The 13429-nt window shown below is 61.3% G+C and overlaps 1 protein-coding gene across 6 annotated transcripts in view; it reads left to right on the top strand.

Annotated features, from left to right (window-relative positions):
• The first annotated feature begins 12328 nt into the window (after positions 1-12328).
• Positions 12329-13429, top strand: part of ACAN (aggrecan) — a 49467-nt gene continuing 48366 nt past the window's right edge. For all 6 annotated transcript variants that reach the window (XM_051839812.2, XM_051839801.2, XM_051839807.2 and 3 more), the window contains exon 1: positions 12329-12466. The gene's annotated coding sequence lies outside the window, so the exon portion shown is untranslated. The remainder of the gene's footprint in view (positions 12467-13429) is intronic.

Below are 13429 nucleotides of genomic sequence, written 5' to 3'. Positions count from 1 at the left end.
GCTCACAAACAGGAACCTGGTCAGCTGTGGCTGCAAACGGCTGGCTCAGCCCTCAGGAAGCCAGCGGGACCCTCAGCTTGGCCACTCCAATGGGATGGAGATGGAGGCCGGCAGGGGTCCTGAGCAGGAGGCCCTGGGGGATGGGCAGGGCAGCAGTGGGGGTGCTGAGGGGAGCTCGAGCCTCAGCGGCCAGGAGCGGTGAGGGGATGATGAGCACAGGGAGAGCCCGGAAGCTGCAGAGTGCTCACCCACAACCTCGCTTTCTCCGAGAACGTGACCCGGAGTCTGGGGCTGGCAGTGTCACTGCCATGAGCTGAGAGAGGGAAAAGGCAGGGACCCACGCAGTCTGTAAAGGGTTAAGGCCCACAGAGGCTGGAGGGGGCACTGTGGTCAGCAGCAGGGAGTGTGGTCGGGAGCCGAGAAGCCCACAGGGAGAACCTGGCTGAGAGTGGGTGCCACCCGTGGGAAAAGTCGCGACAGGGGCTGACATCTGAACATGGGTGCCCTCCACACCCTGACCCCCAGCCCCAGGGAGAATGTCCCCCACCCAAGAACACCAGAGTTGAACAGGAAGTCCAAAAAGGAGCAATGTGCCCGTAACTGTTACCAGAGCCGGGGCGGGGAGGAGAGACGTGTGCAGGGGTGTGAATCTTGCAGGCTTGGTGTCAGGCTCCCCACCTCCACCTCATGACTGGTGCCGCTCTCTCGGGGGCAGCTGTGCTCAATGGTGGGACTCACCTGGGGAACTTTACAGACACCATGGCCTGCGCCACCAGCATCCCAGCAGCTGCTCCACTTACCATCCAGCTCCTTGCTAACTGGCCTGGAAAAGCAGAGGAAGATGGCCCGAGTGCTTGGGCCCCTGCACCCACGTAGGAGACCCAGAAACAGCTCCTGGCTCCTGGCTTCAGCCTGGCTTGGCCCTGGCTGTTGAGGCCATCTGGGGAGTGAACCAGGATGGAAGACTTCTCTCTCTCAGTCTCTCTCTCTCTCTCTCTCTAACACTGACTTTCAAATAAATAAATAAATCTTTAAAAAAATGAAACCGCAGTGGCCTGTTCTGGGACGCAGCCTGAGCCGCAGGGCCACAAAGCCTTTGCTGGGGACATCTTGTGTGGTCATCTTGTGTGGCAGTGGCTCCGTGGCCCGAGGGCCGTCCTGGAGGAGGACAGCACACAGGCCTCTGCTCTTCTGACAGTGAGGGACACTGTGTGCGTCACAGCTCTGTCAGACCCCGGGCTGCGGCCTCGGCCCCCTCGCTGGCTTTTCAGCTTGTGCCGTCGGTCTAGGTGACATCCCCAGCAGCACGGAAGGTCATATGGACTCGGGTGTGACGTGACACTGGACAAAGGCAGCCACACAGAAACAAACAGAGCAGGGCAGACGGAGGCCTAGCGACGGGGACACAGCGTCATGAGCTCCCAGAGGGCTGCTTTCGCTCTGTGCCTCCAAGACCAGAACTTTCCACCAGAGGCGGCGCGACACCAGAACTTTCTAGCACAGACAGTGTGAGACCACAACTTTCCACCAGAGATGCAGCATTTGGAGACTGGTGATGTGGCTGCCCCAACCAAGACAAAGCCGGAAAGTCGGTGAGTGCAGGGAGCTGGACGCGGTCTGCCTGGAGGAGTCAAGTGCCCAGCGTCACAGTGGCTCTGCTGACCACACACCTGTGGGCTAGTCCACCCATCTGCGAGTCCCTGCTCACTGTGGGGCCTCATGGCACAACGAACCTAACAAACGTGTGGATGCAGGGCAGAGGCGTCCACAGCACCTGAACCAAGACGCAACAGCTCTGGTCTGCTCTTGTCAAAGAACTCAAGTCTGGGCGCTCATTCCCAACCCCTTGAGTCAGGACCACTGGAGGTGGGCCTGGCTTATTATTTGTGTCTATTATTTATTCATCTCCTGATTAAGACCCTCTGCCCTGCAATCATCTGTCTCAAGGGTTGGTAGGAACATGAGGTGACAGGAATGGAAACTGGGGCAACCCTGTAGGAAAATATTGATAGCTTCTTACTTTAAAAAGTAAGATTTATTTCTTTGATTTGAAAGGCAGAGTTACAGACAGAAAGAGACAGAAACAGACAAAGAGAGAGAGAGAGCTTCCACCTACTGGTTCACTCCCCAGATGACTGAAAGGGCTGGGGCTGGTCTGAAGCCAGGAGCCTGGAACTCTCTCTGGGTCTCCCATGTGGGTGGCAGGGGCCTGAGCACTTGGGCCATATTCCTCTGCTTTCCCAGGTGCGTTAGCAGGGAGCTGAATCCAAAACAGAGTGCCTGAGATGCAAACCAGCACTCACATGGGATATCACCGCTGTAGGAGGCATCGGCCCTACAGGTTCTTATCAAATTAAACACCCAACAATCTCAGTCCTAGACGAGTACCAACAAAACTAGAAATGTATACACACACACACATTCCTAACAGCTGCATGAGGATCAGCCTGCACATAGTTCCAACATACAACAGGTGCAATGAAAAAGGAAACTGTGATAACCACACAATGAAACACTACCCAGTGACTGGAAATAAACCATGGACACAAACACTCGAAGAACCTTGCAATCAGAAATCAGACACATCACAGACTCGCAGCACCAGAGGTCAGGGGTCCAAGGTCAGGTGTTGGCCTGTCCATGCCTGGCTTCCTCCAGCTTCTGCCCATCCATAGCTGGGGCCGCGTGACCCGGGCTCCTTCTTCAGGCTCCTGGCATGCAGTGTGGCCCGGCCAACCCACAGCTCTGTCCTAGCCTCCATGGTACCTGACTGCTGGACTCTTGGGGAGGGCTCGGCACGCCCAGGGTTCCTCTGGACCACAGATGAAGCCATGGGAGGTGTCCCCGACCCTGGTCCCAGCACAACGCCCTTGTATCAGGGGACAGCATGGGGTCTTGCAGGCTGTACCACACCCCCTCCCCTTGCTGAGTGTGGAAGGCTGTGAGCCCCAGGTGTGCCCTGGCTCTGTGGCTCTCATCCCCGACCAGTGGCCAGAACTGACCACAGAGACTACAGGGGCCAGCCAGCTCTACATCAGGGAGAGCTCAGTGGCTGCAGGAGGCAAGGAACAAAGCTTGGGGAAGCAGTGGGCCTGCGGAGCAGCCCAGCGTCCTGGTGCTAACAGGGGACCTCACACTGGCAGGAGCCCCAAACCCACCACTTGCATCTGAGACTGGGACCCAGACTGTGCCGGCGGTGGGGCCAAGGAGGGATAGCCACAACAAGGCCCTTTCTAGACAGGCCGAGAGGGGCAAAGACACTCACAGGGGCCCCCAAATGCCCTGCACCGAGTGGGGTGCCAGCCTGGTGCCAAGGCTGATGAAGCAAGAACAAAACCTGTGTGATTTCAGGTCCCTGAGGGTTGGGGCTGTGTTGCCGCTACATGTCCCAGTCTGTCCCCACTGGAATCTGGGCCAAGGCTAAGCAGGCGGGCCCTCAACATCTCCTTCTCCCAGGACCCCCAGCCTTGTCTCCGCCTTGGCCGTCTCCTCTGGCCCTGGGTCCAAGCCCCTGCCCCAGTGTGGAAACCACAGCACAGTGCCTGGGTGCCCACTCGGCCTGGACGCTCCCAGCCCACAGGCAGCTCTGTGGGATGTAGTGGATGGCAGTGCAGGTGTGGGCGGCTCAGTGGCAAATCCCAGGTGCCAGCTGAGTGCCACCCACCCCCAAGTCCCTGTGAGGCCATGGCCATTTCCACACCTGACTGTGCCCCTTCTTAATCTCCACCACGTCTTATGAAGACTGACCTGACCTTCCCATCTGTGGGCAGGAAGGAGAAAGGACGAAATGAGCACTTGCAACCCCCAGGGACCGCCCCTCACCCCCACAGACGGCCAGGGGTAGAGGCACAGGCTCTGAAATCACACTGCCTGGTCGTGCAGGTGAGGGCTGAGGGAGCCTGGGCAGGTGAGGGCTGAGGGAGCCTGGGGAGGTGAGGGCCGAGGGAGCCTGCAGGTGAGGGCCGAGGGAGCCTGGGGAGGTGAGGGCTGAGGGAGCCTGCAGGTGAGGGCTGAGGGAGCCTGGGGAGGTGAGGGCTGAGGGAGCCTGGGGAGGTGAGGGCCGAGGGAGCCTGCAGGTAAGGGCTGAGGGAGCCTGCAGGTGAGGGCTGAGGGAGCCTGGGGAGGTGAGGGCTGAGGGAGCCTGGGGAGGTGAGGGCTGAGGGAGCCTGCAGGTGAGGGCCGAGGGAGCCTGGGGAGGTGCTCAACCTCTTGGGACCTCTGTTCCACTTCTTGCAAAACAGGAATAATTTGTGATGGGTCTAAGGGGTCATCAGGTCACCATGAGTTACTGAACACAAACTGCCGGCCACAACTCCAAGTGCAATGGCGCTGGACGCATGGGAGTGACCGTGATTCACTGTGGGTAGCAGGCGGGCCAGACAGGAGGACAGAGAGCACAGAACAGACCTATTCATCCACCCAACAAACATGACTGAGGGGCACACCCCACACGCTGCCCTCCCAACGCCCAGTCTAGTGGGCACTCAGTGGCCCCGGCTAGGAAGGGCGGGGGGTAGAGGCCCATGGGGGTGGAGAAGCGGAGTTCCTGGCAGGTCCCTGGGACACTCACAGCACAGTGTGAAGCCCAGGGGGCGCCCCCACCTCAAGAGCCAGAGTCCACGCAAGGCAGCCCCACCAGGAGGATTGCTGCAGGCGAGGGAAGCGGCAGGGCTGGGCCGTCAGGCCCTGTGGGCCAAGGCACCCAGCGGACGAAGCAGCAGGACAGCGTCCAGCTCCCCTCTCGCTGGGGCGGGGGTGGGTGGGGGACTGCCGGTCACACCGCCGGGCAAGCTCGGCACAACGGCAGCCTGGCGGCCTCCACAGGCCCTTGGCTCTCGTGGCGCCCGCCTGACGCCCGCTCACACACACCCAGGGCCTGCACGCGCAGCTGGGTGTCCACACCCACACCTGGGTGACCACAGGTAAACGTGTCCTCCTGGGACACAGCCACAGAGAACGGACAGGCCGGAGGTGCCAGGGATGTCGCTGCCCAGCAGAGGCTGGGAGGGTGGGGACACCCTGCAAACAGCGGCCCCCTCAGCCTTCTATTTTCATCAGGGCGGGGCCGGACCCTGCTGGCATCTGAGGTCTGAAAGATGCACAGTGTCCCTGGAGAAGTGTTGCAGCACAGGAATTTCAGAGACGACTGCAGGCCAGCCCGGTGAATAGGTGCCTTGTATCCCGCCTTTGCCTCTGGAAAATCTGTGTTTCCAGCAAAGGCAGCAGAGGGCCAGGGCCAGGGCCAGGCAGACTTTGCACCAGCGTGGGGTGTGGACAGGGAGTGGGGCCTGGCTCCCCTGGGCTCAGAGGCGGGGAGCACGTGTCTTCCAGGGTAACTCTCAGTTCCGTCTCCCCGGTGGATCGTGGGCTCTCCTTGCTCTAACCCTAACTCTAACCCCTGTTAGCCCAGGCGTGGCTCCACCTCCACCACTGTCCTCTCTCGATCCTGAGCTCCCCTGAGTGCTGATCTCCTAAGTGCTTATGCGCTTGCTAAGGTGTGAAGTCGCTGCAAGTTGTCAGTCTCCGGCTTCCTAACTACACTGCAAATGTCCCTTTGACAGCCACCTGTTGGACACAGTTTAGGACTGGTGGAGAGTTTTACTGTGGGGGCTACAGTGGGCCCCACTGGTGAGAACAGGGCAGAAAGGCAGATGTGAAGTGACCCCACCCCAGCAGTCACACCCTCCCTAAGGTGAACCTGCCCTGACAAGTCCTCTTCAGGCTGGGGGCCTTCTGGGCAGCTAAGAGCTCTAGGGTGGGCCCAACTTCAGGACTGCAGCCGTGCAATTCCCATCTCTCGGGTCCTGGGGCAAAGGTCAGGAGACATGAACTGCGCCAGTGCCCGAACCACGATGCCTGAGCCACCGACGCCGGAGCGCCGATGCCTGAGCTGTGCAGCTCCTAAGCCCCGAGAGCCCTGGCTCTGGGTCTGAGGGGAGCTTGCTGCTTGGCGAGGCCTGCACTCCGCTCTTCTGGCCCCTTCCCTCCGGCAACCTCCCCGGCTGGCGTGTTGCATGTTCCAGGGTCTCTGTCTGCCTTCTCAGCCTCTTCTAGATTTTCCCTTCATTTCGGTGCAGAATTCAACACTGTGGAGTAGAATCTGCTGTCCCCATCCCTCTGTTGGGCTGACGAGTTTCTCCCGACTGCCGTCTCCTGGGATGTGGGTGTCGTCCCTCCTCTCCTGAGGCCCAGCCGCCTCCCGCCAGGGACTCTGCAGGCCCCATTCATCCCGCCGCAGTCTTTTTTTATTTTTATTATTTATTTATTTTTTATTTTTTGACAGAGTTAGACAGAGGGAGAGACAGAAAGGTCTTCCTTTTCCATTGGTTCACCCCCATCAAATGGCCGCTACGGCTGGTGCGTTGTGGCTGGTGCGCTGCACCAATCCGAAGCCAGGAGCCAGGTGCTTCTCCTGGTCTCCCATGGGGGTGCAGGGTCCAAGCACTTGGGCCATCCTCCACTGCACTCCCGGGCCACAGCAGAGAGCTGGACTGGAAGAGGGGTAACCGGGACAGAATCCGGTGTCTCGACCGAGACTAGAACCCAGGGTGCTGGCACTGCAGGTAGAGGATTAGCCAAGTGAGCCGCAGCGCCAGCCCCACCCCCCCACCGTAGTCTTATCCCACTCATCCAGATGAGTTTTGCTTATTCTTCAGCTGGCACACACTGCCTTCCAAATTTTTGATTGTCCATCATCAGATTCTACATAAGAGTTCAGACACTTGGCTTCCCAGGGTGGAGGCCACTCACGCTGCAGCAGCCCTGGGGTCTCTCCAGTCTATGTCCAGTTTGAGTAAAAGCTCAGGAAAGCTGACGTTGCTCTCAGTCGGGGTGGGGCGGCGTCTCCCTAGGCAGGAGGGGCTGGCAGAAAGAGGTCAGTGTGTATGTCCACGCCTCCAACGGGGCTGCTTCCTGTGAACCTGCAGGGAGCTGAACGTCTGAGATGCATTTTACATAAGTCGTCCTGGGTATCATGGGGAATTGGCTCCAGGCATCCGGACGGACAGCAGAACCTCAGATTCTCAAGTTCTTTGTATTTGCAGGTAACCCACCGAGTCCTCCTGTATACCCTGTCAGCTCTAGGGGACTCATAACCACACGTGGCGGGTCTCACGGAACAGCTGCCATGCTGCGCTGAGCGGGGATGCCTGAGGGACAAGGCCTGCACCTGCTCAGACTTTTTCCACCCACAGTTGGCTGTGTCTGGGATTTGGGAGTGCCTGTGTCTCACACATCAATGGAAGACAGGAAGTGGGGAGCACCGGCAGCGAGCCTGGCTTGGTGCCGGCACACTGCAGGTGTGCAGGCGCTGTTGAGCGGCCATGTGCATGGGCAGCCCTGCTTTCCTGCCTTCATTTTCTTCCTTGGTGAAATGCGGCCCCTGCCCTGCAGGGACGGCGTGCAGGGCTGGCACCCAGCAGGAGAGTGAGCCAACACAAGCACGGATGCTGTGACTCCACTCGCCGCCCCGTGCACCCAGAACACCCACGTTCGCAGACACAGCAAGTGGAATGTGGGACTCCGGGGTCTGGGGTGAGGGAACAGGAGTGGATCTCAGGCTGGGAGCCTGGGTGGCAATGCTCACACGACAGTGAGAATGTGCTTCCTGGCACTTTAATGGCTTGAGTGACGATGCTTATGCCACATGTACTTCTCCAAACCCAACGCAAGCACTGTGAGTAGTGCTGTGTCAGCCGTGCAGGCCTGACACCCGTTGTTCTGAGCCCGAGATTCTGAGATCAACCTGAGTCCTCTCCAGCATTCCCATGATGCCTGCCTTTTTCTCCATCATGTTGAAAGACACACACACACACACACACACGAGAGAGAGAGAGAGAGAGAGAGAGAGAACCTTCCTTTGCTGGTTCACTTCCCGAAAATCCTAACAGCCACCAAAACCCCAAATATGGCAAAAGCAAAAACAACAAAAAAGCAAGAAAACGATTCCCCTGCACTGTGAGACGGAGCGAGCGCAGAGCTGCGGTGCCCAGCAGGTCGCTTCCGGCTGTGGGCGGCCGTCTGTGCCTCCTCTGCCCGCTCCTAGCCAGTGCTGGGGAACACGGCCCCCTTGCTTTTCTCAGCATAGACTCCAGGTCTAAGTCACAGTGTGCAAATCTGGGACAATTTTTCGGGAGAATCCTATGCTCACTGCTGAGAGAAAATGAGGTTTCAGGAGCGCTATGGCAGAAAAGACTGGTGGCTGTAACGAGGGGCAGAGAAGAGCGGCCCAAGGCAGTCAGGTGGGGGCCAGCGGCCCCTGGGCCTGGGTGCTGGAGCTGCCTGGGGTGGCCCCACTCGGCCTGCACTGAGCCCGGGCCTCCCTCCTCTCCTTGTACCCCAGGCTGCCCGGGAGACTGCATCGCTTAGGACGACATCACGAACACAGGGAAACACCAACTCCTCCCGCCCCCGCACCACGGAGCATCAGCTGAGCAGGGTGAGCAGTACCAAGCCCTGTGGACATGGGGCACAGGCAGTCCACACCTGCTGCAAGAGGACACACAGTGAAGAAAGCAAGTGGGCTATGAGTAAAATATAAGAAATTATGAGCCATAATCTCTTATTGTATAAATGGCAGGTGCTACTCAAGAATCTGCTGGGGCCTGCATTGTGGCACAGTGGGCTTTTCTATACCTTTGTTCTGTGGCCTTTTGCTTCCAGAAAGGAGCACAGGGCTGTGCACACGGTGTGATCATGCCACAACCCAACAGCCGGCGTCTGAGCTGCTCTCACAAGCCCAGGCATGGTGCTCTCTCAGTCACCAGCCGCCGGCCGCCAGAAAGGCCTGGCCCACCTGCACTCTGGCCAGGCTGCTGCTCCGTGTGACAGCTGCAAGTGGACTGCAATTCTCACAGAAATTATTTTTAAAAATGTTTACTTATTATTTTCATCAAGTGAGGGAGAGAGAGAGAGAGAGAGGCCTTCCATCTGCTGGCTCACTCCCCAAATGCCCACAGCAGGCTGAAGCCAGGAGACCAGAGCACCATCTGGGTCTCCCTCGAGGGTGGCAGGGCCCCAAGGACTTGGACCAGCACCTGCTGCCTCCCAGGAGCATCCACAGGAAGCTGGGTGGAAGCAGATGACCCAGACCGACGCAGGGATCAAACACAGGACGTAGGCATTGCCGGCGGGGGCTTGGCCGGGTTAGGGTTAGCACAGTACCCACTCCCTGGCAGCCGTGAGTGCTGTGAGGATCGAGATGCGGGGAGATGAGGTCCCCCCGTCAGAACAGGGAGTCACAGCCAGTGCTGCTGGACACACAGCGACACTCTCCTACCTTAATTCCGTGTTGTTGCTTGAGACAGACAGAGTCCCGTTCCCACAGCCAGCATGGGCAGCACGATGTGTCCAGTGTCCACAGACAGGTTCTCCATGGTCAGGCCACGGTGGGTTTGTGCATCCAGTGCTCAAGGGGCACCAACAAACAAGGGAGGAGTGAGGGACCCAGGAGCGAACTCCCCTGGGGCACAACAGATGCCTCAGGTAGTCAGCTGCACAGACGTGGGTGCAGGAACACGGGAGCCCTCTCGCTGTCCCCAGAGCTGCTGGGAAAGGACATCCCTGCTCCGGAGCCCCGCCCTGGCTCCCTCCTGTGCAGAGAAGGTGCTTGCTGGTGAGCTCTGGGGAGGCCGGCTGCAGGCAGGAGCACACACCGCGATGGGAGAGCACACCAAGGTGAGCTCCGGTACCAAGGCCATTCTCAGTGCAGCAGATAAAGTCCCACCCTTGGCTTAGAAAGGGCAGCCCAGGGGAGACGCTCGGCGCAGCAGTATGTGTGGAAAGTGGGTCTGGCTTGGCCACAGGCTCAGGACAAGCTAAGATGGGGCTGTCACAGAAGCACATGGGTGCAGGCTGCAGGCTGCCCGGCCTGAGCAGTCAGCTGAGCAGGGTGATCAGTGCCAAGCCCCGTGGACATGGGGCACAGGCCGTCCACACCTGCTGCAGGAGGACTCGTAGAGCTGCAAGGAGGCCATGGTCAACACAGAGGAAGCAGCTGAGGGAAGCATGAAGAGCAGGAGGGGGCAGCACACAAGCACAGGGTTCAGGTCTGGAAAGATCCGTCATATGGCAGGAGGTCTGGGGGCATGAGGTCCCAGAAGGGCGTCCATCCGCGGGCACACCCAGGCAGCCCTGGACATCACCGAGAGGCTGACACACCAGGTGCAGGGTGTCAGGTGCTCCAGAAGCCGCTCCCGGCCCCCAGGCTCTGACTCTGTACAGTGGGACCTGCTTTGGGCACAGAGTTTCTCTAATCTCACACTGCCCTGGGGAAGCTTCAGAGCTGCGAGGGCACGGTGTCTGAGGTTTTGCCCGTCAGACAAGAGCGCAGCAGGCACTGCCAGTCTGCAGATCACGCTTTGAGCAGAGAGAGTCTGGAACCTACCAATGGCACAGACAGGATCAGGCAGCTGTAGGGAGTCCCAGGGAGGCGGGAAGTCCAGCGTCAGACACACGGGAAGAGGGATGCCACCTGCCCCCAGCCATGTCCTGACCCTTTGCTTCTCTGAAACTTCACGCCCGCACTCAGGTCCCTGAGGCCCAGTTCCTCGTGTGTATGGTGGGAACGACCCGCATGGCTGGGGCACCAAGCAGCATCACGGAACAGGAGCCCGATTTGTCTCAGCCTCCTTACAAACCACTCAGCCAGCATCTGTCCCCTTCACTGTCAAGACGAGTTATTCTGGCCGGCGCTGTGGCCTAGTGGGTTAACGCCCTGGCCTGCAGTGCCTGCATCCCATATGGTGGTGCTGGTTTGAGTCCCAGCTGCTCCACTTCTGCTCCAGCTCTCTGCTATGGCCTGGGAAAGCAGTAGAAGATGGCCCAAGTGCTTGGGCCCCTGCACCCATGTGGGAGACCCAGAAGAAGCTCCTGGCTCCTGGCTTTGGATCAGTGCAGCTCCAGCCATTGTGGCCAATTGGGGAATGAACCATTGGATGGAAGATCTCTCTCTCTCTCTCTCTCTCTCTCTCTCTCTGCCTCTCCATCTCTCTGTGAAACCCTGACTTTCAAATAAATAAATAAATCTTAAAAAAAAAAACAAAAACGAGTTATCTAAGGAACATTTGTCCCAGGCCTGAGCTGTCCTTATCCCACATTTCCCAGGATGTCTGTCAGACCAGACCCTGTGACCAGGCAAGCATTGGAATCCAGCACCCCCCACCCCTGGGAGTGGGGCTAACGTTTTCCCAGATGGGACAATCCCTGTGCAGGCATCAGGCCGGTAACTAACAAGATTCCAGAGGGTTTCTCTGCCACAGGGTGTGGGCAGAGTCCCAGTGTTCTCACGCTGAGACCAGCCCCAGGGGCCTCATGGACAGCCAGGGCTACGCTGCCCTGCACAGGGGAGGGCCAAGGATACAGATGCCCTGGGCCAGGGTCCGGGCCGCCGCAAGCAGAGATGCCCAGTAAAGCGCCCACACGGTCCAGCGGTCAGCACCGGAACTGCAGTGCCCAGATTCCTCCCCGTTGGTGCGCGCTCGTCCTGCTTCCCAATATTGTCCCCTCCACGCCACGGACCCGCCAACTGGACAGCACATGACCTGGGGTTCGAATTCAGAGCCCACCAGCGTCCGAGTCTCGGTTTCATGTCTTTATTTGGGGGAGGGGTGATGCTGCCCTCCTGGATAGCCTGAAAAAGTTGAATCAGACACAAGCGCACGGCACGCGGTTGCCCAAGGAAGGCTCCCGGACGCTGGGGTCTTCCGCACTGTTCTGCGGCCACAAACCACGGGGCGCGGGCTGCGGGGGCCCCGGGGGCTCCAGTTCCGGGGACGCAGCCTGGGTCCCTCCGATAGTTGGAAGTCTCCGGCCCCGAGGCTCCCAGCCCGGCTTCCTCTCTGCGGCCTCCCCTGTGCGCCTACTCCCCAGAACGTCCAGCCAACTCCTGGGGGCGGGGGGCAGTCGCCCAAATCACGGCCGAACCCCGGGCTGCGCCCTCGGCCGCCGCGTCCTGCCCTCCAGCAGCCGCCGCCGCCGCGCAGCCGCCCGCAATGCAGACGCGGGCGCCCCAGCCCGCCCCGCCCCTCTGCCGCTTGCCGCGCGGGTGTCAAGCGGGTCCCGCGCTCCCCGGCGCCAGGGCCCGGCCTCGGCGCCTGCAGCCCCCCGCCCCGGGGGTGGGGCGTCCCTCGCGCCTCCCCGCCCCGCCCGCCCCTATGAATGTGGCGCCGCGCGCCATGCCCGCCTACCTCCCGCCGCGCAGACGGCTCCCGGGACACAGCTGCGCCACGCCGCCCTGGTCCTCCCCGCGCGCGCCGGCCGGCACCTGACGTCCTCAGCGCCCCGCGGGCCCGCGGCGAGACCCGGCTGCCCTCCCCGCTCGGCCGCCCAAGGGACCTTCGAGAGCACGCGCCGAGGAAGGAGTGCGCGGCGCCCGCGCACAGCACCCGCGCCGCCAGAGCGCCGGGGCCGGCTTCACTGCCCCGCCGGGTGCGGGCAGAAGTTCGCGAGAGGGGAGTCCGACTGCGAGGTAACGGCCCCTTCCCCGGGCGCCCAGTCCCGCAGCCAGGCTGCCCGGTCTGCGCGCGATCTGCGTGCGCGGTCCGCCGCCCCGCCCCCGCTTGGGCAAACTTTCTGCGGGCGGCCCCCGCGGAGGGGTCTGGGGGCGTTAGGATGGGGCGCCGGGGGACGCCCTCCTCAGGCTCCCTCCGACTTCGTCTGCGGGCCCGAGGCCGCAGGCGGGAGGTGGGCGCCGACCCCCGCCGTGGACCTGGCTCTGGACAGGGTTCCTCCTCCCGGGAGCCCCAGGCCTGTCGGGCAGCGATGCGCGCTGAACGCCAGGCACCCCGAGGTGCCGGGGGAGGCACCGGCCCCACTGGCCGCACACCCGGCTTGCTTGTGTCCCCCAGGGCCGTAGGCGCCCAGGGCTGGGGACAGGGAGGCTGCGAGCGGCCCTGGGGCGAGGGGACCCCGTCCCCGGTGCACGGGGACGCGACCAGAGGCGGTTGCTCCTCAGAAGAAGCCGGCGGTGGAGGGGTCGGAGGCCGTCGGAGCGGCCAGGGGCTGCTCGGGGGCGCGGCGACTCCTGCGAGCGGCCGGGCGGGTGTTCCGAGTTGCCTTCTCCGTGGTCGCCTTCCTGCGGCGTCTCAGGCTCGTCCCAGTGCCGCCGGGGGCTGAGGAGGAAGGGGCGGCTGCGGGGTCCCGCTGCCCCGTTTCCTCTCTGATGAGGGGAGGGGCCGTGGGAGGCGCTGGCGCTTTGTAAAGCACGCGCTCGCTGTCCCTAAGGGTTGGGCCAGAGTCCAGCCTCGCACCCTCACCCTAACCTTTCCTGCCCAGTGGTTGTGAACGGAGCCCCCGCAGGCGGAGAGACCCCCGGCCCCGGGGCTGGCTGGGGTTGGGGCGCCGGCGCGCTCCCGGCCTGGAAGAGAGACCGCAGAAGGAGGGATGTCCCCCGCCCGGGTTCAGACGCGTCTGTGGCAAGGGCGAGAACGCA

This window comes from Oryctolagus cuniculus, chromosome 12 (genome assembly GCF_964237555.1).
Source record: "Oryctolagus cuniculus chromosome 12, mOryCun1.1, whole genome shotgun sequence".
Taxonomy (NCBI): domain Eukaryota; kingdom Metazoa; phylum Chordata; class Mammalia; order Lagomorpha; family Leporidae; genus Oryctolagus; species Oryctolagus cuniculus.
Note: the sequence above shows the minus strand (reverse complement) of the source record. Positions and strands in the feature narration are given on the sequence as shown.